This window comes from Equus przewalskii, chromosome X, assembly GCF_037783145.1.
Source record: "Equus przewalskii isolate Varuska chromosome X, EquPr2, whole genome shotgun sequence".
In the NCBI taxonomy this organism is placed as follows: Eukaryota; Metazoa; Chordata; class Mammalia; order Perissodactyla; family Equidae; genus Equus; species Equus przewalskii.
In genome coordinates this window covers 107,165,989-107,192,650 of record NC_091863.1, presented here as the reverse complement: position 1 = coordinate 107,192,650, position 26,662 = coordinate 107,165,989, and the positions used below count along the sequence as shown (strand labels likewise).

The following is a 26,662-nucleotide window of genomic DNA, read 5'->3' as shown; positions in this document are numbered from 1 at the left end:
ATTCTTTGCTAGATATTACCTGGCCTAGGGTTGGGGAATGAGGCACCATCAGGTTGATCTTCTGACTAAGCAGGTTATGCATATACTGGAAGAGCACTTTTCAAAGAGGCAAGAAAGCCATGTAAACTGAGGCATAAAAAGAATCTCACAGAATAGAAGTGAGTCTGATTCTGATGGCACCTCAGGGCCATCATTTATGCGTATCACTCCTCATTGCCCTGGCTACATGCGCAGGCGTGGTAAGAGATAGGGCTCAACACCCTAGGAGGAGTTTTATGGACTAACTCAGATATCTGCCTTCCTCCGCATAGCTGCTGCATGGAAGTTGAATGCAGAATACGCAACTGTGTTCTTCCTGGGCCTGTCAGTGTTTTTGTTTTTGACATGACCGATAAAGCAAATCTTTTATTCTTTATGAACCTCTTCCCAGGGAGCAACAAAGAGGAGCAAAGAAGTGCTCTTTTCTGTTTTATTTGTGCATTTTGTTTTTTTAAACTGGTCACAGTGCTATAGGCTAAAGTACGAATTATGGTTTTATGCCCAGTGATCAAATATCATCAGCCTAGGGAACACTATAATACTCGAGTTGTACAGAACTGTCCAAATAGTGTAGAATGAGTGTTTTGGAATCAGATTTATGTGTTTATTATTATGGCCTGTGGTTTAGTGGACTTGGAGCGAGGAGACTGAATCCTGGGCTATAGTGGATGACCTTGGATAAGTCACTTAATCCCTCCGTGCCTTAGTTCCCTTTTCTACTTTATGAGGCTTAACAAAGCTACGGAAATCCTCTTCTGGGGTTAAAGAAGTGAATTGCTTGCTTCCAGGAGATGTATTCATTCACTCAGCCCTGTGTCTCACTTGCTAATATAGGAGAGGTCATGGAGGACTTTCTAAGTGCCTTCAGCTCCAGCCCTTGCCCTGAGCATAATGAGATTTAGAATGTGGAGGAGAGTTTCTCACAAGAATGTGCAGCCTAAGTGTAGGGGGACGTAAGAAGGCCTGAACACTTGCTCCTCCTGGCTGGGGCTGGCCAGCCTGCAGGCCTGCAGCATTCTTTTTAGTTCCGGGGGCACTATGGTGGGTCAGCCCCCTTTTGAGGGCAGTGTTTTAAACTGGAGCCTTAAGTGGCGGGCCCCTCTGGTGAAGCTTTAAATTGGGCCAGGATCGGGTCCCAGTCCAACCCTGGCTGATGATAAAAAATTAGTTATTTGGGCACTAGTGGTAGGACAGTTAAAAGTTACTTACCAGGAGAATATCTGAGCTGAGATAACTGGATTACCTTGTAGCAGTTCTTAAGTGCTTCTTAAGCAATCTGGTTCAGAGAGACCACGATAGAGAGAATAGGGCAAGTAGCAAGGATGGAACCACAGATCCCCATGTTTTGAAAGTACCTTAGCTTATGAAGTCTAGATTTGGTACCTTGAAGTTTCTGGACCATCTCGACATGCTCTCCATGGACCCCTGTGCTCTTGCAGTCCGTGGTCAGAGGGCTTCAAGTGTGGACATTTATGGCAATGTGAACAGGTTATGTTAGTCTTGCTGACTTTAAGTTTCAGTGGCTATTAGAAGTTATTGCTTAGGACTTTATTACCTTAATCAATTGCAAGTGATTTCCCCTGGATTCTTTTAAATGAAAAATTAAATAGGGAAAGACCATGGTACATTAGAGCTGGGAGTGGCCTACAAGACATCCAGTTTGATAGGGGAGACGGAGACCCCAAAAGGTCAGTGCTTTGCTTGGGTACAGTTTATGAAGTTGGTTCTATGGACTTACTTCTTTCCTGCCACGCTTGTGCTGAGGGTTGGTTAGTCTGGCAGTGGCCCTGGGAAGAATATTTTGCTTTAATTCGTTACTGCTTTTCAGTTCTTCACCCTTTGATAGAATGAAAATCATATTCTGTCAGTGGTATAAGCTGAAATTGGCTTCCAAAGCCAGAGACTGCAAAGGGGCCCTGTTTATTATCTCTAGAAATGTTCCTCCATTAGCCTTGGCAGGCCTCCAGCTCTGCAGACGTAATAGACTGAAAACTCTGCTGTGTCCCAGCTTTCATCATTCATAGATTGGAATGCACAAACCAAACCACCCTGCAGAGGTAGACAGCCTTAGTCTCAGAATTTATAAAAATACAGCTACCCTGTTTGGCCTGCTACTGAACACAGAATGTAGGAATCGCCACTGAATTCAGAGAGGCAGAGTTAGTGAAGAGAAAGTGCAGTATAGAAGCAATCACAAATGATCAGAAGATCTTCCTAAGAACCTCTGAGGACCTCAGTTGACTAAGAAATTAAGTCGGCCTACATCTGTTGCTCTGAAGGCCCTTTCCAGCCTTCAAATCCATCTGAAAACACATTCATCTGACAAGTATTTACTGAGAGCAACTCAGCCAGGTCCTATGGCTCTGAGGATGCTCAGGTGATTAAGATAAACATGGCTACCGGAGGAACGCCCTGTCTAGGAGCTAGTTTGGGGGATGATGTTTGTCAGCTTTGCCCTCCCACAGGAAACAGAATCATGGGAATGTAGGATCTTAGAGCCCCTCTGAATGTTGGAGCCAGAGGAGAGCTCAGAAGTCACTTTACTTCTGAGATGAGATCATTGAGACCCAGAGAGTGGGATGCTCGCCCCAAATCACCCAGCTGCTTTGTGGCTGAATTACCTTGAGGACCAAGGTTTCTAATCTTCAGCATTGCTCTTTAAATGATAGTGTGCAGCGTTGTACTCTCTTTTTGGCCCCAACAGAGTATTGGTTTGGTGTCATCTATGGTGACCATTTGCTCAGTGCATAAGTGAGAAGGTTTTTCACCATTCTTTTATAAACCATTTTGATAACTTGTCTTAAGTACACCAGCTCATTGAGGTCTACGTGCCACTTTATTTGCTCAGACAGTTTCATGAACTGGCCTGTGCTCTATTCGCTAATGAGTCCATGCATAGTTGTGCTTAGTGTTGGCTGCAGTGGATCCCAGTATTTTGTAGTGTGAGGAAACTGTGGCCTGCTCTATGAGTGACACAGTATTCAGTGTGCAGAAAGCACTTGGCAGGCTTATAAATCCATAGGCTTTTGGAAACATCTCTAAGACTCACAGGCTGGGAACCACTGAACTGAACCATTGAAAACATATGTGTGTGCTTTTATGTAATGATAACATTTGGAGCTTTGGTCTTGAAACTTGATACTATGATCTGAAATGCTTTTAAACTTGAGTCATCTCAGTGCATACCTGATTCGTGCCTCATTACATACTTTTGACCTGAAATCCATGAAACTGATAAGGACTTGAGAAGGCTGCTCTGATAGCGTGTAAGCACTTGGAGAGCTGATGAATGTCCTCCTGTAGTATCCTTTCTGTCCAGTTCTTGAGGGATTGCTTATTGACGTTTCATTATTCAGTCATTTGCCGTTTCTGATCTTAGTGTCAGAAAAGTGTGCCCTCTAACCTAACGTCCAGCACTGTATAGGATGTTGCTCCATCTTTTTGCAGAATAAAGCATGTGAAACAGCTGCAACTACTTAGGAAAGATGAGTAATGCAGAAAATAGTGCATATTTGCAGGTTTTAAAAGGCTTATTTCCTCTTCTACCAAAAAATAAAAGAAAAAATCAGTCTGTAGGTTTGAAAGACCTTTGAAAATCAAATCGGTCTAAGTTTGGTTTATTAAATGAGGGTGGAGATTTTTAAGATTTTCATATTCTGAAGAGATGTCCCTATCAATGTTTGTATCCGGCATCAGAATAAAAATTGAATAATTTGCGGTATGACAGAGGCTGTTAGTCATAGGGTTTCCTAGGAACAGGGAAGGTCAAGATAGCCAGATCTAAAACTCAACACAGCCTCTCAAAAAGATAGTTTTGACGAGGAAGCTTGGTAAGATATTGTCATAACTGGGATGGAAATGGAAATGGGAAGGGATGGGTTAGTGGTTAATCCATACTAGACTCCATGTTCCTTGAGGGTAGAAAGTGTGCTTATTTTTTATCCTCAGCGTTTGGCACTATGCCCGACATATACTGGGTACCCAATAAATGGTTGTTGAGTTAGACTAGAGAAAGAAAAGATGCTTGGTAGGGATATAGGTAGAGCAGGCATGGTAGTGGTGAAAGGTTAATGAAATTGGGATAAAAAGATCAAGTTTTAAAAATTAGGTAGAAACCACAGGGATTATCTATAGGCAGCCACCAAAACTACAGTTGAAATAAAATATTAAGAAAAAGAAATTGGAGAAGTTGTAAAAAAAATTACTTATTTGGCTTTGGGGCTAAAATTTTGCAGCTGTGAGCAGGGAAAATGCTCTGCCCAGCAGCCTCAGTAATGAATAAAAAGTGTTTTCAGAATGAAAAGAAATCAACAAGCTCTGTCACTCTCCACAGAAAGGCCAATTGCTGCCTCCCACCATCTTTGACAAGAATGACATTTTACCCATTCAAGCCATGCTCCTAAAATGAGTTGATAATGTTTGCATTAGTAGGATCTCTTGATAGAGAATGAGACGGTGTTAAATTTCCCAGTTACTCTAGGAAGCACATTTTTTTGGCAGTGTTAGGAACAGTGGATATTCTTAGATTTTTCAGGAGCATTCATACCTAGATGTCTTTGGGATAATTTGTTGTGTTCTGATCCAGAGAGTTGATTATGTATTCTTTTTACCATTTCTGAAAGATGTAATTCATGGGAGAGTTATTAAAGAAAAGGGGCTTATCTGATTCTTGTTTACTATTTCATTCTACTTTTATAATTATGTGTGTGGATTGAAGTTCAGAATGCCTTGTCTAAGTTTTAGCATGAAAACAGGAAGTAGTGACTAAATTTAAGTGTTTTCTTATTTGAGGGATTAAAACCCATGTTTTCGAGTTGGGTTTGTTTTGGTCATCACTCCCAATTTAAATGTCATTGTTGTTTCTGGTGGCCAGAGCAGCTTGTGGTGACCAGTAACTTGTGTTATGCTCATATCTGAGGCCAGTGCAGTGGAATTCTTAACCCCAAAATGTCTGTGGGTGGCAGATTCTCAAAAAGCTCAACATAGACTTTTTGGCCTATGTGGCTCTGCAATTCCACTCCTAGGTATATGCCTAAGAGAATTAAAACCCTTTGGGCAAAAAAAAAAAAAAGAAAAACAAAACTGTAAATTTGGAAATTAATAAAATTTTAGCATTGTAAAGAGGGTTTCCTATCAGTGTTTGTATCCATCATCAAAATAAAAATCAGATAGTATAATAAATAACATAATTTAAGTATGTTTGTAGCAGCATGATTCACAGTTGCCAAAAGGCGGAAACAACCTAAATGTCCATCAGCTGATGAATGGATAAATAAAACATGGTATATCCATACAATCAAAAATTATACAGCCATAAAGAGGAATGAAAGGCTAACATGCTTCAACATGGATGAACCATGGAAACTTTATACTTCATGAAAAAAAAAAACAGTACAGAAAGACTACATATTGTATGACTATTTTTATATGAAGTGTCCAGAATAGGCAAATCCATAGAGACAGAAAATAGATTACTGGTTGCCTAGGGCTGATGTGTGCGGGCAGGTGGAGGGGAGGGAGTGATGGTGACTGCTAATAGATAAGAAATTTCTTTTGGGGATGATAGAAATGTTCTAGAATTAGCTAGTGGTGATGGTTGTACAACTCTGAATATAGTAAAACCCAATGAATTGTACACTTGAAATGGGCTGTTTGGTAGGTGAATTATGTTCTGATTATAAAAATAATTGGGGAAAATGTCTCTGCAGGATGGGGGTGAGAAGCAGAACGTCTAGCAGCATGTAAGTCTCATTTATGGCTAATGTCAGGGTTTACTTGACTAATAAGGGATAGAAAAATCACAGGCTGGACCATGGGAGACCAGGGTTATAGTCCTGACTGAATATGTTACTTCTGTGCCACCTTGGACGAGTTCAGCCCCGTTTGCAGGGAACTTTGTCTCTTCTACAGACTGAGGAAATTATGGATTTCAAAGATCATTAGTTCCTTCCAGTTCTTAGTGGTTGGAAAATGAGATAGCATTTACTTACATGCAACTTATATCATTTACTTACCTGCAACCTTATTTCACTGTTTTCCACCCCCAGAGAATGAAGGGTGATGTTGGGAGGTGAGGAGTGGGAAAAATGGCATATCCTTTTCATAATAAAAGGATTGGGGATATTTGGGGGAGGGTGAGAGAAAAAGGAGCTTGTCCTAGTTTAGGCTGCTATAACAAACATATCATAGACTGTGTTGCTTAAACAACAGAAATTTATTTCTCCCATTTCTAGAGGCTGGGAAGTCCAAGATCAAGGTGCAGGCAGATTCAGTGTCTGGTGAGAGCTCTCTGCGGCCTCTTTTATAAGGTCACTAATCCTATTGATGAGGGCTCCACCCTCATGATCTAATCACTTCCCAAAAGTCCTACCTCCAAATACCATCACAGTGGGGATTAGGTTCCAACATAGGAATTTGGGGGGAACTACACAAACTTTCAGTCTGTAACAGAGCTATATGTTTAAAAACAAATATTATTTCTCAGATCATTGGGTGAAGGCATGCATGTGTGGTTAATTCCTATTACTGAATCAGGCCAGGTATTGACGATGACTTACCCAGGGCCCCCTTGGCCTGTCTGCCGTGGCATTCCCAACTCTTGGTCCTGCCCTGGCCTTCTGTCAGAATCGCAAACAGTCCCCACCATTTGTTTTACCAAAAGGAACACCCCCCTCCCCCTCCTTTCTGCCTTCAGTCTGGCTGTCCTGACTTGACTTACCTGTTCTTTGTAATGGGAGACAGCTGTGCAGTGGATGGGAGCTTGAGGGAGTCCAGAACCACAGCAGCACTCATTCATCACTCTGAGAGGAAACAAGGAGTTTACAAGCTTTTGCTGAAAAGTCATCATTGTCTAGGTTTTCATGAAATAAAGATGGTGTGGGCCTCACAGTGGGCTGTTTTCAGGACAGCCCTCACAGAGGATGTTTGTTCCTCTCAAATGCTGGCAATATTGTCAGCTTTCCATCCCTTCTTTAGGAAGGCATTACTCTGTCGCTTTTAGTGTCTGATCCTGCTAAGAAGTAGGAAATGTTAAGAGGGTATTGTTCTAAAGAAATGATCTCCTAATATCAGTGCTAAGTGCCATCTATGACCACACGCATGTCTATTTATAAAATGTCCCACGAGACTGGGTGCAGTGATGGGTTTATGTCAAAGTTCAATCTCCAAATCAAGACCATTTAAAATTGTAAAGCCATTCTTAGTTTGTTCTTTTAAATGTAGAACATTTGTATTGTGTCTGTGTTACATGTAGGGTACAGATATGGCGTGTGACTTTTGGTAGTCGGGCATTTTAGAATGAAAATGAGTAAGCTACTGGTTTTTCACGTGTCTTCTCTACCCTTCTCTGTTTGTTTCCATTATTAAATTTGTTTTAGGATCTTTTCCTTACTTAGAATCCTGCCTTGTCACTTTTTCTCTTTTGTGAGGGATGAACAGCTTTTGCATTTGGGTACTCTGATATACAGGAGAATGAATGATAGAAGTTATGCAATTTTGTTTTCCTGAAAACTTTGTTATTTTGCCCTTCGATGTTACCCAGGTTTTCTTCCATTTCCTTTCTCTGGACCACTTAAGGCCAGCAATGGTGCTTTTCTGGTGCGTGCAGTGGCTTGTTCTAAGGCATGTGGCTTGAGAGTTGCCTCTTCTTAAGGTCTTATTTTTGCTTTCTCCTTGGATGTTTCAGATCTATTTCCTTCACCCAGCCCAAGTTGTCTTGAGAGAAATAAAGAGTGGTGTGAATTGCAGTTACCGGAGTCTCTCTTCCCAAATGAGAACATATGTGTTTGAGAAAATAAATAAGCCCATTCTAAGAAATAAACCTTATTTTCACGTTTACTTAAATCCTTTCTTCTGAATCTTCTGGGATTAGTATTTTTGGTGATATGAATCAGCTGTTTGATGTCCTTTGAAAGGAAAACAGCCCTCGCTGCATGGGTCACTTGTGTCTCTGGCAAGGACACTACACTCAGGTGGAAGGGAAATGGATGTTCTTTTTTGAAACACAAATTCAAAGGATCTAAATGTACACAAAACAAGGCAGTTTTCCCTAATAAATCACACCATTGATCAGCGCTCTCTGAATACATCTAGAACTTCTCTGAAGCTCTTGAGTTGCAACCTGTGACAACTGTTGACCTTACACTTGCAGCTTTAAAATAACATCTTAGTTATCTTGCTTCATCTGAAAAGGAAATATTTTGAGGAAGAGATTTTTCTAGATAATTGTCCTTTTGTATATCAAACAAACTTGTAAAAATGTTCTAAACATTTCAATGAAAATATTTCCAAAATATTTGTTCCCCTGCCTTACTAAACAGAAGGATAAAACCCACAATTAATCAGTTAAAGAAGACCCAGGGTCATCATCATGAAAATCATTTAATAAATGGTGCTGTAACGCAGTAATGTCCTTCGGGCTCTTTGAAGTATGAGGAACTATTTGCCCCTAAGCTAAATGGCCCCAGACTGTTGCTTCTGCCTCCCTTTTCAGCTGTCACTTCTGCTGTCATTGATGTGGGTTCACTCTTTGTCCTTTTTAACCCAGGGCAGAACTGAATGTCTAGAAATCAGACAGCAGAGTTGGTTAAATATGTGACTGGAGTATTTGTATGCGAAATAAAGGCTATGTCCCAGAAGGTGGCTCCAATATTCTATAGTAAATTCACAGACTTTGAATGTTTCTTTTTTTTTTTTTTTTTTTTTTTTTTTTGCTGTTAGACCATGGCTTCCCTCGCTTATTGGATTGTCCCCAAAGTTGAAGGAGTGTATAAATGAGCCACTGCTGTACTTTTAAGGTTGTTTATTGCACAAGTTTAGTATATCAAGAGGCTGTGAAAAGAACACTTTTAATTAAAGCTTCTCCATTGATTAAAATAAATATTCCCATCTTTCCACACTGAACCTTAATTTATTTTCTTTCATTTCCCCCACCTCCCTTAAGTAATTGTTCAGTCTTTTTCTCTAACTTCAGAATTGTGCTTATCTCCTTTGTATCTTTTAAGATTCAATGCCAGTACACAGAAGCGTAGATACATGATGATACTTTTCTGTTGTGTTTTTAGCACCCTCCATGAATTGTATCTTCAGGGTGCCCTGTATTCAAATGCATATTCTCCGTGTACCACCCACTCCATTAGCCTTGGTTTATTAGGTGAACATGATTTTTCTGCTTTGCCAAAATATTTGGTTTCTCGCTCCCCTGTAGGCTTTATTTTTGTAAATGTGCAGTGATTTCACCTTTGTTGTAGAGTTGGCCAGCCTACTTGGTATGGAAATGAGTCTTTACTGGTTTCTACTTCCCAGGGTCCCTTCTGGAACCCTTGTTATGAATAGAACTTGCCTTGACAAGCACCAGTCTCTCCAGCACAGTGGCTGTTTGTAAAGACGGCCTACACATGTTTGCCAAAACAATTTCATCCTTGAGTTACTTCAGAACTAGCTGGTGGATACCATCTGGTCCCAGTGATTTATCTACTCCTGGTTTGTTGATTAGATGCAGAGCATGATCTTTACCACTATTTGATCTAGTACCTCTGACCTGCCGAGTTCAGTGTTCTGGTTTGGGAATGCGAATCTCCTTACAAGACAGAGAATTCATTCAGTCTATCCACTATCTCCTTTTTAGCCCTGTGACTGTGATTAAGTGGGTCCTTGGATGCTCTAAATGGCTTCCGTCCTTTGATAGAGTGAAAGAGCCTCTTACTCTGTTGGCTTTGCAATCTCTTGCAAGTTGCTCCTGCCCAGTTTTATTTTGTGTCTAACCTGCTATGCCTTATGGGCTTTTCTCTCTTCCCAGTCTGGACTAGCTTTTTATTTCATCAAAGATGACTTCACTTCTTTTCACTATGCCTTTTAGCCACACTGAAGGTTCTCTTCTCTCTTTCCAGCCCTCTCTTCAAAATCTAAGTACTTGGGAGCACTTACTCTGGGGTAACAATAGGTAGGGTTTTTCTTTTCTCTCTCTCTCTATTTTTAAACCAGTCTCCAGGCATCTTGCATGTTGTTTACTTTTTGAACTTTTTCTTTCCCCCTCAATAATGCCTGGTTTTGTCAGAGCTTCCTACTTTAAAATAGGAAAAACACATGTAATGTGTTTTGAACTTTTCTTTTCCTCTCCCATCATGTTGTTGAATTTAATAGTGCTGTGATCACCATTACATACATGTTTACCCAGTTACTTGGTGCCCTAAGTCCTATATACTACTCAGGACCAAGGCCAGGGTATCTCCCAGGCATCTCTTCCTCCCTCCCTCCTTGCCCCCCCCGCCCCCCCTTGTTCAGGAAGCAGTCATGTTTCATCTTTCCAAACCTTGCCTACACATCTTGGCAGATAAGTATTGTGCTGATGAATTTTCTTTTTCTCATTCATGCCTGTGAATCTTATGCACAATCGTAAGGGGGTAATGGAGGGAAATCTGAGATACCAGTCTGAAACACACTAAAGGAAGACCTATTTGATAGACATATTTAAGAACTAAAGAGAGTATCAGGAGATGATCAGGTGATAAGCTAACAGACACTCAGATGCTCTGAGGTTGATACACTGTCATCAGCTACATCAAAAAATCTGCACTTAAATGCATCACAATTGTGCAGGGAGCTGTCATTTCCATCTTTGTTCTTCCTTCCTTTGATGTGATAGGGAACAAATTCCCTTCATCTCAGGGTGGGTTTTGTTTTATTCGACATGCGTTTATCCTTAGATATTCTAAATTTCCCAGTCATCCACCTTCATTTTATAGAGCATTGTGTTCTTTGAACACAATGATTGGCTATCAGGAAGGAGCTAATCATTTGTCGGGATAGTGCAATTGACATAACCTAGACTCTAGGCACTCACATTTTTTAAAAAGTAAGATGCATATGTAAATAAATAGGAGCGTCTCATTTCAGCCTTGAATTGTATTAGTGAATGCAGGAATTCTAGAACGCAAAGAATTCATAGTTTATGTGTAGAAATATTTGGATGTCGATGGCAAAATTGATTCCTCAAAATACTAGTCTGGGCTATGTGAAATTGCTAATATTTGACCTTTTTGCACTAAAATAATGCCAGTTTCATGTGAATCAACTTTTACTATTTTGTTTCCCATTAATCTCCAAAGTCATAACAGAGCTGTTATAAAACTAAAGAAAAGATTCTGTAGCCTGTAATCCCAGAGTGATATTGCTATTGCCTGAATTTTTACCAAAGGACAGTTTGTGGTTTGGCTAAATTGCCATTTGGTGTGTACTTTTTAGAAATAAATCCTCCCCAAGACTAATAGTAGTAGTAGTAACAACCACGAGAAAATAAAACTTTTCCTTTGATTAAATGTAGCTAAACCCAGAAGCATAGAAAGGATCCCCCTTCTGAGGAATGCATAGCATCTTCTGATGTCAGTATTCATAATAATAGCTACTATTTGAGTGAGGCAGGATATGCATTTAATGCTTCCACTGACTGTATGAGGTCGATTCTGGTTTTGTGCCCATTTTACAGAAGCCAAAGTAGTCTCAGAAGTGGAGAGACTGACCCAGACTTGCACAGCCAGTAAACAATAGAATTCACTTCAAATTCAGGCCTATTTAGCTCCAAATCCCTTATGCTTTCCATGTAACATGGTGCCTCCCTGCCCCAAAGACTCAGAACAAGTACTGTGTGTAGTAAGCTTGTCTGTTCTCTTTTTTGAGTTTCCTGCTTGTTGTGACTTTATTCATTTGTTGTGTACTGAGCTGGTCTGACTGAGGAACCTTGGGGGTGCTGAATAAGCTGAGGCTCTTGATTCTTGAAGAGCGTGACCTTTCCTGTTCTGAGTTTTCACTGGTGGGATAAAAAGAAGCTTGGGTTCTGTATGCTATCCCAGGGCAACCGAATTTGTCAGTGCTATTATAGGAGTTTTAGCCAACAAGCAAAATGCATCATGATTTTTTTTCTTAACATAGGCTCGTTTTGTAATACTCCCTGACATAATTTCTGTTTATGTTTGCGGCCACAAATCATGGATTCATGAAGGTTCATCTCACAATAATGAAACAATGTCTTTTTATAAGAGTATGCCCCACACTTACCCATACCCACCCAGTCATTAGGCCAAATGGAAGCTCTGACTTGTGCCACTGAGCAGCACTTGGAGTGTATGTTTATGAAACTTGAGGTTGAACTATGGTTTTTTCCCAAGCTTATTTAATTGTAGTACTGTCATTCCATATGATTGAACTTATCATAGTAGAGTTAAGCTTGGGTTAGGTTAGTTGGTCTTTTTGTATAGAACTGTGTTCATTGTCACATATTAAAAATAGAAACACCATGGGCAGAAACGTAAGTATTTTTTCCAGATAGCCTGGTTGGACTCATTCTGACTTAGGCAGTTCATTTGCAAAACTCAGGGCTTATAATCCTGGACAGTTAGTTTTGCTTCAGCTTTTGAAATGCACTTTTCCCCCCACATTGAAACTGATTCCAGAATATCATTTAAGATCTTACGCTGTGGTAATATGTGTGGTCCTGCAACATTGGATGTAATTCAAGATTGTGCCATCTTGACTCAGAGTTAAAACATAAGATTAGGTAGGTTAAAAAAAATAAAATAAAATGTGACCTTGCATGGTTTATGATCCTATGAAAGACAAAGAGAAGAAAGTGAGCTATTTTCTGTTCTTTCATATTTCTGGTTACCAATACTCATTGAAGTACACTAAGATGTTTACTAATTCGAAAAGATAAGCACAAAACTGCCAAGTGTTATCTTTAAAACAAGACAGACCTTTAATGTCGCTTGTCATTTGTTCTCATTCTTCAAGACAGTTTGAAAAATTGCTTCTTGTTGGTTACTGTGGGATCAGGAAAAACTAGGAGCTTGTGCAAATATACGTGTGTCTGCAAAGAGAAGGTTACTTTATTTTTTATTTCCTTTGAAGTACCTTTAAGTATATTCTTAAAATCTATCCTGAACCACATACCATTATTCGTTTTCCACATAGGATAGAACATCTTCCAGGAGAGGAGCTGAAAACAAGCATGTTAAAGTGACTTATTCTTTTCTCCAGAAGGTCCTGGTATGAAATTGGGTCCTTGAATTTTCCAAAGGAGGCTGTATTTATTGCCCTTCTTTTCTAAGAAGGGCCATTTTAATAATTTTTGCTATCACATCAAAGACTTTTCATGATAATTATAGTCAATAATTGCAGTAGTAATGCTGTGTGCCATCTGCAGGCTCTGTGTAATGGAAACTAGAGAAAAAAACATATCCCTCTGCTTGATGGGAGTTACCGTGGAACCTGAGGCCCTGCTGCCAGCTGGCCACCTGCATCAGTTTTAGGTGGCCCTCTCACTCCTCAGCCTTGGATCATATACTATGTTCCTTATCCTTCTTTCTCCCTTGGCCCATATCTCTTAACTTCTTTCTCATTCCTGCCCCTTAATAGCTGCAGTCTTCAAACTCCTCCCTCCCACCATGGTGGTTTCGCATCCTAAGGGAGCTGATGAGTCTGATGCTGGCTTACATTCCAGGACTGGAGGAATAATTGGAACTTCCTTGAGATCAGATATTTGATCAAATTAATTGCTTTATGAGTGAACAGTTGGTCCATAACCCAAAAGATTTATGGAAGGCAAGTTGGATATTGAAATAATAGAACAAGCACCCACCTACCCAGTTGTTCCAGGCCATAGAAAGCTGTGTGATACTTTGAATTTGTGAACATCAGGTCTCAAGCTTGTCTATTGGCCGGATTTCTGAAGATCTGGTGCCTCTCTCGGGTCCTTGACAGACAACACCATTCTACAGTGAATCTAATGTCAGTCCTATGGAAGCAACCTTCATTTCTTCTTAGAGGCTCAAGTTAGAATGGCCTCTCTCCTTTCATTCCCTCCCAAAGCAAAAATGGAAACAGGCAGCCCCATCGTTCTTGATTATCTGACAGTTCTGCAGTAAAGAGTGCCAGGGCACCTCCGATGCACTAGTTGCTTTCTGGGACATTCCTATCTATCTCTGTGGCCTTGGGGTGACTAAGAGGCCTCTGATCTGGCAGGCCTGTATCTGAGGATGATCAGAAATTGCATAGGCCTGTAGGGACTTGAATGAAGAGCAAATGACTGGTTTGTCTCTTTGCCTTGTCACTTGCTGGCAAAGAAACAATCACTTTTCCATCTTGTGTAAGGAGGAAATTTTTTTGTGTCATAAATATGTAATCACATTAATATTTTAATTTAGTCCCCAAGATCTGCCTTTATTATTCCCTCTGTGATACTCAGGAAACCAGAGGAAAACGGTAGGTGGCTGGCATGATAGCCCAGCTGAACAATTTCCTAATTGATACCTTACATTTGACTTGAAGCATCTCTTTATCCAAGTTTCAGAGCCCAGAACAAACAGGATTATTCCTAGTGTGGTAGAGAGGAACTATGTAGTATCTCAGTTCCTTCACTGTTTTGTGTGTCAGTCACTTGAGGACATAGAAGATTTTCTCCTGAGACCTCAGCTGCGAAAATTGAATGGAGACATGACAGTGAATATAAGTTTGGGCAAACTCGTCATCAAGTGACCAGATTTAGACTTTAAAAAAAATCACAGCATTGAGGCCAGCCCAGTGGCGCAGTGGTTAAGTTTGCATGTGCTGCTTGGGCAGCCTGGGGTTCGCTGGTTCAGATCCCGGGTGTGGACCTACGCATCACTTGTCAAGCCATGCTGTGGCAGGCGACCCACATATAAAGTAGAGGAAGATGGGCATGGATGTTAGCTCAGGGCCAGTCTTCCTCAGCAAAAAAAAGGAGGAGGATTGGCAATAGATGTTAGCTCAGGGCTAATCTTCCTCAAAAATAAATAAATAGGGGGCCAACCCCGTGGCTGAGTGATTAAGTTCATGTGCTCTGCTTCAGTGGCCCAGGGTTTCACCAGTTTGAATCCTGGGTGCAGACATGGCACCACTCATCAAGCCATGCTGAGGTGGCATCCCACATGCCACAACTAGAAGGACCCACAAATAAAAATACACAACTATGTACTGGGGGGCTTTGGGAGAAAAAGGAAAAATAAAATCTTTAAAAAATAAATAAAATAAAACAAACCATGACCACAGATGTCTTAAAAAAAAAAAAACGCAAAACACAAAGCATTAACATCATCTGAAAGGTGGTTTTTTAAAATTGGTTTGAACGTTTAGTGACCTGATTTGTCAAGCCAAATAATTAAATAGCATTTGTGTGAGAAGTTTTTGTTTTGTGGATTTTGCTTTGTTGACCAAGAAAGGCAGCAGAAGTAGGTCCTTGAGGAGTTTTCTTATTCCCCTCATTGCAAGATTCTACTTTGAGTCCAAGCTAATACCTTCTGTAGTTTTGGATGACTCAAAAAATGGACACAGCATAGCTGGCAATGAATAGATTATATTTGAATGTGTGAATCTCTCCCCATTGGTGCCAAAGGCACCTCCTAAGGCGCATCTGTTGAAGTGCCAATGTGAGAAGCATGAGTTGAGTGGATTTGCCTGGCATAGTATCACCTCTCCTCCTGTCTTTTGAACTTGAGTTGTTCCAAGATGAGATCAGAGGACCTCAGAGATCTTTGAGGGGGTGAGGAATTCAGATTATAGAGTAAGAGGGGAAGAGAAAAAGCCTATAGAGCAATAATAAAATCCATGTCTGCTCATCTTGTAACTTTTTCAAGAATGCAGAGATCCAGCCTTTTGTATTTTCTGCACTGGTGGATGGCATCTGGCACGTAAGAGGCACTTGATAAATAGTGCATTAAGCACCAACAAGGTTTTTATGTTGCCAAATTGAGTCAAAAGTTAGTTTGGGAGAAGTGAATCAATTCTTTGATTTAGACTTGGGGACAATTTTAGGGCAGGGTTCCATTCCCAGATAATCCCTTGAGGTGGACTGGTTGAAGTAACTAGGTCAAGAAGTGGTAAATATGCTGGATTTTCTAATCCTAGTGAACAAATCAAATGTAATTAATCAACAAATCTGATCCTAAAGAAAAGATTCTAATAATGTATACCCAAAGTCACACAATGTTGTAAACCATTATGATCCAATGAAATTACTGGAAAAAAAAGATTCTGAAGGGTGAGATCGGGGAATTGAATGGTGCCGAGGAGCTAGTAGACGTGATTGCCATTAGGATAAATCTCAATGAGACCTGAGATGCCTCATTCATAAAGGCAGGCTGGTAGAATCTATAATAAAGTGGGAACACTGAAAACTTAAGCAAAATCAATCTTCTGAGAAAGGCAACATCATTTCTATCAGGGGAATCTGTTCTTGGCTAATGACCTTGTGCTTTTCAAGGGACTAAAGCATATGTGGACAAAGGAAAACCAGTGAATATGATCTGTTTAGGCTTTTAAAAGGTTCTTCATGGGATTGCACACCAAGCCAAGGAAACTTAAAATAATTGACGTCATCACAGAAATGTGGGACTATTCCATCAAATATTAAGATTGACTTTGAGGCAGGAAGCAAAGGGTGGGGTTAAATAGATCATTCTCTGGCTGGCAACATCAACAGTGTGGCATTCTCTTCAAAATCAGGATTCAGACAAATTTTACTTAAAGCTCCAGTAGATGACCTAGAAGAGGAAGCATACATTGAAAACTTTACTTTTTAATGGCAACAGAAGTTTTCTAAGTAGCAAAGAGCCCACTGAACGGGAATAAATTCAGGTGTATGCCTTACACCGTATACACCCAAGGGTGGTACTAGATAGTGGTGAGGAGGAACTTTTTCAGGGTTGGTGAAACAGCCTTGCAAAACGAGGACTCTGCCCCTCCTCCATCTGCCTGTGCTAAGGTTCAGAACAGTTTTTCTCTCATGTTATAAAAATTAACCCCTGTTCAACTGTGGCTCATATCCATGTCCTTGGAAACTGAGACTAATTAGGAGTCCTTCGGTGCAGATTAGTATTAGAGTAAGCTGTAAGTTACTGTGACCTTTAACAAGATCTTTGTGAAAGTAGATTGTAAAGGATGTAATTAAGTACAAATATTGAAAATGTAAATGTTTCTTTCCCCTTCGCCATTTCATTGATGCCTGGCTAGATTTAAAGAATGGTATGTAATGGCTTGAAATCTGATATTAGAGAATCTCTTTTTTTTCCCCAATTATTTTACTGAGGTCATATTGGTTTATGACACTGTAATTTCAGGTGTACATTATTATATATCAGTTTCTGTGTAGACTGCATCGTGCTCACCACCAATAGTCTAGTTTTTATCTGTCACTGTACAGATGTGGCCCTTTACCCCTTTCACCCACCCCGCCCCCCACCCCCTTCTCCTCTTGGAACCACTAATCTGTTAGAGAATCATTTTTCTTTACGTGAAGCAGCAGACTTTGCTATCAGGGTAAAAGCTTTCTAGATAGCCATTTGGAGAAACATCTTTGGGAGAATTCATGATGAATGAATATGTTGTTCTTCAGGTATGTTTTTCCTAGATAGTAGATTTACTGAAAACCTACTCATTCTCACACTGTATTTTGGAGGGAAGAATTTTAGGTATGTCGTGAAAGGGAGAGTAAAGAGAAGTATTATGGAAAAAAGATAAAATAGTGTTAAAAATGTTTGTGACCCACAGAACCCGTGAAATGTATAGAAAGTGAAAGGTATTAATATTTGTATTAGAGCAAGCGCCCGATATCTGTGAGCCTCCCTACCCACCGATGCCTTTTCTTATACACTTGGGATAAACTCTGTGCTCAGCTGCTGACCCTTTCTGATTTTGCTGTGAACCCTAAATGGCTGTGGCAGGTTATCTGACAATGGGGGTCCTTGGGGGTTTGTTAGGAATTATTTGGAAATAATAAGGAAAATCACTGCCTGTTGGAAGTCTGGTGTTCAGTCAGCCTCCTGGGGGGAAGGAGGAAAGGAGTGAGTCTCCAATATTTTTCTGAGGATAGCTTCCTCCGGTTGCTTTCTCTGAGGTCTTATGTGATTGCCCACAGGAGACTGCTCACAGAGGGAATCATAAGACTAGCACACTCGGGGTGCAGAGAAAGGGCAAGATGCTGGTGGCCAGCATTCCCCTACCCTGGGAATCCATGAGCCTCTGAGCCTCGTCTGTTAGCTAGCTGTCTTAGAGATGGCCCTACCAAAGCCTTGGTCTACACATGGCTTGGGTATGTAGGTTCCAGAAATATTATTGGGCACCAAAGAAAAAAACGTCCTAGCCAATGGTATTTCCTCTCTAGGCTACTTTTTATTTGTAGTAAATGTGTAACTGAGGCATTTGGAATCATTTGTTTATCTCCAGGCATTCTATTAAATTATGAGCCCAATGAAAATCATAAATTAGTATTTGAGAGAAACTCGCAAATGATGCTACCCAAGGTATGGACCCTTGAATCATTGACAGAAAGGAGCTTCTCTTTTGTTAGTTGTAAAACAAGAGAGCTCCATCTTTTCCCGCCTGCCTCTAGCTACCTCCCAAGGACCCCCGAACACATTTCCTTGAGCCTTTTATTAGCACTGACTGCTTAGGTAGTATCGTAATTCCTCTCTTATCCATTGTTTCAGTTACCCACAATCAACCACAGTCTGAAAATATTAAATGCAAAATTCCAGAAATAAGCAATTCATAACTTTTAAATTGTGCACCATTCTGAGTAGCCTGATGAACTCTCGCACAATCCTGCTCTGTCTTGCCTGGGATGTGAATCATCCCCTTGTCCGGGGTATCCACACTATATGCACTGCCTGCCCGTTAGTCGCTTAATAGCCATCTTGGTTAGCAGATCGACTATTGCGGTATCACAGTGCTTGTGTTCAAGTCACCCTTATTTTACTTAATGATGTCCCCAGAACACAGGAAAGTGATGTTGGCAACGCGGATATGCTGAAGAGAAGCCATAAAGTGCTTCCTTTAAGTGAAAAGGTGAAAGTTCTCGACTTAACAAGGAAAGAAAAAAATCATACGCTGTTTGCTAAAATCTATGGTAACTTTTATTACAATATATTGTTAGAATTGTTCTATTTTATTATTAGTTATTGTTAATCTCTTACTGTGCTTAATTTATAAATTAAATGTTATTATAGGTATCTATGCATGGGATAAAACATAGTATAGTATAGTATTCCCCCACAGATAAACGGGGACTACTGTATTTATTGGATCCTTAGAATTCTTGAAGAGTTTGGGGTTGATCACCAGTATTATTATTCCTGTTGAGTCCTGGACCTGGATGCAGTGGTTGTAAATGTACAGAACATATGCAGGTGCTCCAGCTGCTCTAAAGTGGTGGTAACATAAGGTCAAAGTGTGCATTTCAGGCCATTGGCTCGGTTTGGTTGATGTGTCTTGCTTTAGTAAACCTTTGGTGCGGTTAAATGGGGTTCTAAGATTGCTATATAGAAACTTTGCTTCGTAATTTGCTTATCATTTAGAAAGCAATAAAAAGCCCTGTTTAGTTTCTATCTGGAGTAGATTTTAAAGCTGTTGCAAGCTTACTGAAATGAAGTGTGGAGTTTTCAAGTAGCAACCCTAACTCTTCCAACTACACTTACACGAAGGCATTCTTAGGAAAATATAATAAAACTGATTTTTGAAATGTACGTGTTTCTGATTGGCCTTCTCTGTCCTACCTTGCAGGATTAGTGGACCTAAAAATAATTGGCAGTCTTAAGCCCTCCAGAGCTATATTTTGGCAAGGTTTTGCAAAATGCTAACTAGCTGCATTTCTCCTACTGATTGGTAGGTGATCTCAAGTCTGCATAATGACTGTAATTTATGTGCTTTATTATTAAGGTTTAGGTCAGATGACTTCAGGCTTTCGATGTGCATAACACATTCTGTGCAGTAATTTCACTCCTTTTTGTAAGGGGGGAGGATGGATAAATGTATACGTTCCCTCACCCCCCTGGGATTATTAAAAACCTTTAGAGATTTTCTTTCTTTGTTCCCATGAGGCGGAGCATTGTGTATTCCTCCTGGGGTTCTTAGGTAGCTCTGGAGTTAGACAGCCACCTGCATTTTAGCTCACTTTGTGGCTACGTGAATTTAGATCTAGAAAGTGAACAGAGACTATTTTGGTAACTCTTTGGACTAATGGCAAGGAATTGTTTTACTTTCAGAACAAATAAAAATTAGAAAAAGATTGAAGTAGCAATTGAGGGATTAGGAAAAGTACCCCAGCAAATAATAGCTTAATGTAGCTCCTCGATATTAGAATTACATCAAAAGCCTGATGAACGCCTCCCCCCCATGCACACGTTATTTATCCTTTTTACTTTGAAAACTGAAGCTTGCTTTTTTTAAAAAAAATAAAACTTTATCCCAGAAGAGTTAGAGTTAGAGAAGTTGGGAGGATAGCACAGAGATTTTTCCTATACCCCACACCCAGTTTTCCCTATTATTAACATATTACATTAGTGTGGTACTTTGTCACCATTGATAGACCAGTATTGATGCATTGTTATTAAAGTCCGTACCTTACTCTGATTTCCTTATTTTTTTACTAACAGTTTTATTGAGATATAATTTCCCCAAACAATTCACCCATTTAAAGTATACGGTTGTTTTTAATACACTCACAGGTTTGTGCATCCATTACCAAAATCAATTTTAGAACATTTTCATCATTCCAGAAAGAAATCCCATACCTTTTAGCTGTAACCCTTCTTGCTTCCCATTTCGCCAACCTCCTCATCCCCAGTCAACCACTAATTTAGTTTCTGTCTCTATAGATTGACATATGCTAGATATTTTCTATAAATGGAATCATACAATATATGGACTTTCGTGACTATCTCTTTCACTTAACAGTGTTTTTGACATCCAGCCATGTTGTAATACATATCAGAACTTTATTCCTTCGTATGGCTGAATAATATTCCATTGTGTGATATAGACCACATTCTGTTTATCCATCTGTTGATGGACATCTGGCTATTATAAATAATGCTGCTATGAACATTGGCATGTAAGGTTTTGTGTTATTTCCTTAGTTTTCCCCAATGTCTTTTTCTGTTCCAGCATCCCATCCAGGATATCACATTATATTTCGTCATCATACCTCCTTTGGCCCCCAAGGCTTTGCTTTGATGGCCTCTTAGATAATTGTCTGTGCTTAATTGTCATCAGTGTACCATCACTTATGCATGCCACTCAACTCCTGATTGATAATAACTCTCTTTTCTGACTATCTTCACTCCCCTCAATTCCACCTCCAATAAGAAAGTTTTCTGAACTAGCTGCAAGAGAGGAGGTGCTGCTCTCGGCCCCTCTCCCTCATCTAGCCCAAGTGTCAGAAAAGTCTCTTCATGGAGAACTTCAGTAGCTTATCAGAGTATAGTAGATGTTCTTCATTTCTGCCTTTGTTTTTGCGCTGTTTTACATTTACATAATGTTTCCTTGTTTACAAAGGGCTTTTTTAGGCTCCAGTGCATAAGTGACTTTCCCAAGAGCCTACAGTGAGTCATGTAGAGCTGTGACTCCAACCCATACTCCTGACTCCGCGGATGAGTCTTCTTCTCCCTGGACTATCATTAGCCCTGCAGAATGAAAGATCCAAATCGTGCTAAGTGTTTGGAACATTTTAAATTCACTTCTTCAAAACCGCTGGCAAAGAGCCAAGTTGTCTTCCAAACCCAAGTGAGACACTGTTTCTGTAAAAAAAGGCCAATGCAAAATTGTAGCCGCTTGCATTTGCAGTTTACCAAGTGCTTTCCAGTCTGTTCTTCTCAAATGTTCCTCACTGCAGCCCTTGTTGCCCTTAGGGTGCGGTTTGTATCTCTTTTATCTAACAAAGGCATTTGGTTGCTTTATTGGTAAAATCAGCTGGGGTACAGAGACTGTCTGCCTTACAAAGCATGCTGGTACAGGCAAGCCTGGGTTCTCTGTCGCTGTGTCCCATAAAGGTTTCTGGCTGCTGTTTCCTCCATTTAGGACTCTGAGGGACTAATCACTAGAGATTTGCTTTATCTCCTACACATACAGAAAGCTGCCACCTTGGTGGTAAGTGTAAGTATTCCTTTCTCACCATCTCCCTAAAAATGTGTGAGAATCTGAGAGACATTTTCTTGGCATCTAGTTAGACTTCAGAATGAACTTTCCAAGAGGAATGTAGAAAATGGTTGTAAGATATAGTTAAAAATAGTCAAGGTGATAGTAAATAAGCTCAGGGCTGGCCTGAGTACCTCACCACCATTTATAACATTTTTCTATGGGAAGGTGGATGATGAGCAACTGGAACTAAATGGACATTAACTGCACCCCGTACATACATCAGAGCCAGCCTTTGATGAGAGGAGTAAGAGATAAACTGAGAGAGCACACTTCCACAGATTGTTCGCCAGGGAGCCGGATGGAATAGATTCCTCATGTTCAGTGCCTACTTCTTTAACCATTGATTTGAAGTGCTTCAAACAAAAAAGAACTAATACACACTCGGCAGGATTGAGTAGTAATTTATTGTGATTGTCTTTGTTTAGCTTTGAAAACTAAGGCATTGATATTAAGACTAAAAAAAAAATTAGATGGAGCTGGTGTGATTGAAAAAAGTTTGGCTCCTTGGAGTGACTTTTTTGTTTTTAATGCCATAGAGTTAAGCTTTAAAAGCACGCTTCATCGAATCTCATCCAAGCCTCCTAGGACAGGGCTAGGGGACCTTTTTTCCTTTGAGGGCCACTGACCCACAAAGAAAAAAACTAATCAAGGGCCATGTACAAAAAGCAACTTAATTTAGGTGCTTCCTTAGAAAACCGTAAAGCATTCAATTCACCTGCTTTTTAAATTAAGAACAGGGAACTCTCAACAAGTACAACAAATAAAAAAAAATTATTTGGTTTCATATTATGTACAATTAAAAGAGGTGGAGTGGGGTAAGAAAGAACAGTATGGGCAGAGTAAAAGAGAGTGGAAAGCAGACGAGAGAGTTTTAAGGGACTAGGAGAGATACATGGAGAAGAACCTATCCATAGCAAGGGTTTGGGAAGCAGGCCTTTGAGTTGGGGAGATAGAGGAGACCAATCATATTGTGAATCATAACTCACTGTTGACTTGAACGATTGGATTAGCTGGTTAACTGCTATTCCCAGCTCTAATGCTTAAGCCTTTCAAATAATAATAATTATTATTTTTAAAGATTTAATTTTTTCCTTTTTCTCCCCAAAGACCCCCGGTACATTGTTGTGTATTTGTAGTTGTGGGTCCTTCTGGTTGTGCTATGTGGGATGCCGCCTCAGCGTGGCTTGATGAGCGGTGCCATGTCCTCACCCGGGATCTGAACCGGCAAAACCCTGGACTGCTGAAGTGGAGCACACGAGCTTAAGCACTCAGCCACGGGGCTGGCCCCTCAAATAATAATTCTTAATTTTTTTTTTTTATTGAGGTCACATCAAGTAATAATTCTTAAGGGAGGATATGTATCAGAATCACCTAGGGCCCTTTAAAATAAATTTACATGCCCAGTGCCCCCCCTGCGCTGGCTGTCTACCTGTCCCATATTGGACTCTGTTGTCCTTGTGCTCAACTCTCAGTCTAAAGAAAAAATTGTGACATCTTTCTTAAATGAGAAGTATATGGGATCACCAGGTTTAGAAAGGAGATCTCCAGAAAAGAAGACATTTCTCATGCGGACCCAGATTTTAGAAGCAGTTTCAAGCAGGCAAAACAGAATGTCTTTCAAATAATATATATGCCCTGGCTTTTAATATAAACCATTTTTGGTGCTTAAAGTAGAAATAGTGAAGTTTAAAAATCAAGTTGCTCGAGTTTTAACCAGAATGCAGAGCTCTAATTCCATTTTCAAATGCGCCAAGACAGTCCCCCTTTTCCTCCTTGTGCTTGTCATCAGCAGAAACTGGTTATGGCACTGAATCCCCAGTAGCCTGAGTATGTCTTAGGATTTAACTCTCAAGGGTGTCTTGGACCGCGTGTGTCTCAGGCAGGGCTTTTGGCAAGAATGTCAGCTTATATTTTTAAGCAGTGCTTTTTAGACACGCAGAGTAAGTGGTCCGTTCAATGCTCTATGGGCAAAATTGACATGTTGGAGTGGGCTTTTTTGCACTGCAGGGAAGACAACTCTGCCAGCAGAAACATTAGTCAAGTATCTACCCTGTTGTCATCCTTTACACAAGGCAAGCCTTTTACGATTAGACAAAGTCTTCCTGGAAAGAACTCTCTGAAATGAAAGTTGACTCTCTTCTTTTTTATTAGTTATTTCCAAAACAAAGATGTACTCCAGTGTTCAGGTATAAGCAGGTCTCCGTGAGGTCCTGCTGAGGCCTCCTGGTGGATATGAAATGGGCGGAGAACACGGGCTGAGCTGGGCCTTTTATACGTGCCGGTGGAAACGGTGCTGTCTACTTTCAGCAGGTTGCCAGTAAAAGTTTTATTGCTGTTACCCAGTTTTGAAGGGTGTCTCCTCGATGTAAAATTCCTGTGGGTAAGTTTAAACCCCTCAACATCTAGCACCTTCTTAAATGTAGAAAATTATTCTTTCCTGCTGTCTCTTCGAGTTTTCAGGCTTCTGGTTGTGTGTTTCCGTGCGCATGCGCATTGGGGGTGCTTTTTCTTGGACTTAGAAGCCTATTTTGACAGGATGCAATAAGTGACCATTTAGTTTATTATGTGTGAAGTCTGTTAAGATTAGGTGAACATCGATTATTTTCTAAACTCGTGAATTGTTTTGCCTTGGGAATTCAGTGCATACCTCAACGGAATCTTTGCAGGGGCTTGAAAACCAGCCTGTGATGAATTTGAGCTTCTGACAACCTTAAAAAGTAGCTGCTCCCTGATTAGAATTTGTTTAAATAGCCCTGCGTGTTTTAAGTTCTCATTCTGAGCATTCCAATTAATTTTCTGTGTGGGGTGTGAATGTGATATGGATTATTTAGTAGAGCTACAGCAAGCACTGTACTGGTTGGGGTCCTTTGTATTGTTTGAAGTGTTAAGACTGTACTGGGGGAAGCCCTCAACCCTGAAACCGGGAGACAACTGGCTATCTCTCTGTTAATCATATGTCCCACTTACCAAAGGCCTGCTGTGAACTTGTTAAGCCAGTGAAGAGGGAGTTTTGTTTTTGGTTGTAACAAAGGTGTTTCCAGAAAACTGAGTCTTAGCAATCCGTCTTCTTTCACTAATGAGATCTAAGATATTCTGCAACTTCACAGCTCCTAAACTGTTTTACACAATCGTCCCCCTCCCTTTTTTGGTTAGAATTATCTGTTGACCAAGGGTTTAAAAAATGCCAAAAGGAACTTTTAGCAGTTTCTGGATGATGAAGTTATTTGAAGATTGTTTCCCTTATCCTCTTCCTTAGATAGTCCTTGAATGCTGCGTGTCCCTTTTGTCTGGCAGTAGCACTCTCTCTACTTTTTAATTGCCAGGAAGGAAGAATGATTGGGAATATATATGATTATGCAGTTATTGCATATGTACAGTTGATAATCCTCGTGTTGCACAAATAAGTTGCCAACTCAATTTTATCCGAAATACCCGCCCTCCTCAAAGCCACTGTGGTACCTATCTTAGGTGAAGACTTATTTCCTCTAAGCACACAGCCAAGAAGCAGCAATGGCTAGCAAGCTCATGGCCCAGGTCATTTCCCATACTTAGTTTTGTTAGAAAGACTTGCTCTTCATTCTCCTCCCCTTTATTTATTTTACATGCTTACCATTAACAGGTTCATATGTCTTCAGTATACTCGGTCCTGAGTTCCTCAGACATTGATTCTTTTCAACGTCTTGCTTTTGTCTTGCTTGGAACATGGACAGCAATAGCAGAAGGAAGAGTGAAAGTGAATGCTTGTAAACATCTGTACAAGATTATGCTAGGATACCTATACCACTCCGATTAATATTGGAGTGACTGCCTAAAGTGATAGTACCTGGTGAAGTTTATGTTTGAGTGGCACCGCATCTCTTGGTCATTATGAGGGAGAGGTATGGTCTCTTTGAAGCACAATATTTGTTCTGTGACAGCAGGAACAAGGCGTGGGTGAACTTTGGGATCCCTCTAAAAAGGAAGCCCTCTAATCCCTCATGTCCAAATCACAAGCAGGATGCAGTTCGTGTAGGGGAAGGAGATGCTTTGTGGATTCAGCTGCTGTGGGGTGATATGTCTTTGATTTTTCCTGACTCTTAGGGCTACGTCACTACATAAAGATTACATATATTGGAAGCCATTAGTCTGTATTGGGATGAGCGGCTACATTGCACAGAATCATAAGGTCTATACATTGTCTACCATCTGCACAGAAGACGCCACACAAAATCTTAAAATCGAGGATTGTTTAATAACACCCCTTGTGACTTATCACAAACTCAAATTATCCAGCGTGAACTGTTGTTTCCTCTTGGGCGACAACTCTGAAATGCACTTATCCCTTTTATTTCCCCACAGTATAACTAGTGCTCATACATTTGCTCAGTGTTTGGTGTTGTCACATATTTTATAAATCGTTCTTTATTAAGGGTACCCTCTCTTGGAGTGTTAACTCTCAAAGCTAGAAAAGCTATGTCTTATTTGTGTGGCTTGTTCAGTATTTTGCATAGAATCTCAAAGAAATGTAAAGGAGACTTGAGTTGATATTGAATGATGGTCTGTTTACTGGACACGCTGATTTTCCTCTTGGATAGCAGTCTTCCTGATTGGAAAGTTCTTTTATGTTTTGGAGGTGACTTTATTATTTTATTTTTCCAAGAAG

At 40.2% G+C, this 26,662-nt stretch overlaps 1 protein-coding gene across 1 annotated transcript in view; it reads left to right on the top strand.

Moving 5' to 3' along the window:
- GPC4 (glypican 4) overlaps nucleotides 1–26,662 on the top strand; it is a 104,451-nt gene that overhangs the window by 44,262 nt on the left and 33,527 nt on the right. The window lies entirely within an intron of this gene.